The sequence below is a fragment of the Heptranchias perlo genome, unplaced genomic scaffold (assembly GCF_035084215.1).
Source record: "Heptranchias perlo isolate sHepPer1 unplaced genomic scaffold, sHepPer1.hap1 HAP1_SCAFFOLD_63, whole genome shotgun sequence".
NCBI lineage: Eukaryota > Metazoa > Chordata > Chondrichthyes > Hexanchiformes > Hexanchidae > Heptranchias > Heptranchias perlo.
Window position 1 is genome coordinate 2,479,408 of NW_027139655.1, and position 1,745 is coordinate 2,481,152.

Genomic DNA, 1,745 nt, shown 5'->3' on the forward strand with positions numbered 1-1,745 from the left:
ATGAATGTCCTTGACTGCTGAAGTGTTCCCCAACAAGGAGAGAACCCTCCTGTTTGGCGATTGTTGCGCGGTGTCCATTCATCCGTTGTCGCAGTGTCTGCATGGTCTCGCCAATGTACCATGCTCTGGGGCATCCTTTCCTGCAACGTATGAGGGAGACAACGTTGGCCGAGTCACAGGAGTATGAACCGTGCACCTGGTGGGTGGTGTCCTCTCGTGTGATGGTCAGTCGATCAGTCAGACAGGGCTCCCGCTGCTCCCTCTATCCCGAGACCACTGTTCCTTTCCTGTGATATCGTCTGCCTTCAGCAGGCTCGGGCTCTTCTCAGCATCATTCACGATTACTGTGGCTTCCCGTTCTGCTTTTGCTCACTTGCTGATGCTCGATACCACCGATTGGAGAAAGTATTGAATATATTCAAGGAGGAGTCCAATCCAAGGCAAGATTTCTCTGCAATTGGAGGCAAGTGTGAAGCCGCTACTGTGAAGGTTAATTTGTTAAATATCATTGGGGGATTAGCTCAAATGGTAGAGCACTCGTTTAGTATGTGAGAAACCGCAGGATCGATGCCTACATTCTCCATTTTTTTTAACCTGAGGGCAATTGTCCAGAAACAAAAATGATGTCAGTTGTCAGTGAGCCCATAACCCACGGAAATCGTAAACTTCAATACAGAGGTCAAGGGGCAGCAAATCAGTTGGTGTGCTGCAATGAGCAAAAGTTCACGATTTTGGTGTTCAGCAAAGATGGAAAAAAGATTCACAAATGCTGATGCTTTTCTCTGAGGATTGAACTCAGAACCATTCAGGTTAATGAAACCGATGCACGACCTGCTGTGTTCAGAATACGCTCACGATGGAAGCCACCATTCGGCACGACCAAGTAAGACAGTTTGCAAGCTATCTGAAGTCAAAAGTAATGGGCAGTTTGCAAAAGCTATCCAGGCAGGTAGGAGTCGATCATGTAATCTTCTGATTTTTAGTCAGATGCTACTTACTCTGCGCGCCAGTGCGCGCAGAGTAAGTAGCACCTCAAACTCCCACAGTTCTGTGATATGAGCCGGTACCGAGTCAGTCTCGGTCATGCAAACGCGACTCCACGAGTCCGGGAATGTCAAAAGGTGCACGGTGAACAATCACCAAAGAGAGGGAATTTCACTGCATCCCTTCCTTAGCTTAGCTGGTAGAGTAGAGGGTAGTTAATTAACATCAAAGCAAAATCATCCTTAGATCACTGTTTCAATTCCAGTTTGAAGGAGCGAGTGCACTTTTGTTTCAGCAGCAATTAACTCAAGGCCGCTCTTTTAACTTTCTAGGCAGCCGACAGCATCAACATGTTGACACCTCTTTTCTTTCTCAAACCTTAAAGCTTTCTGTGTCTGCCCGAACACGGCTGTTTCCCTCGAGCATTTGTCTCTGCTCACCAGCAGGCAGCGCCTTTGAGCAGCAATCTTTTTAAAATTTCAAAATATACTTTATTTCATAATATTTAAGGATACACACAGTTCAGCGTAAAAGTCGCAATTACAGTTCAAAACTATACAAAATAGTTCGCGCACACTATGATCCCATTAATTCAATGCAAAACATAGTACATATCTTCATATACATTCTGGACAATAGAAAGGTGGGGTGGACATAGTACCTATCTTAATATACATTCTGTACAATACAAGGTGGGGTGGACTCAGTACATATCTTATATTACATTCTGTACAATACAAGGTGGTGTGGACTCAGTACAT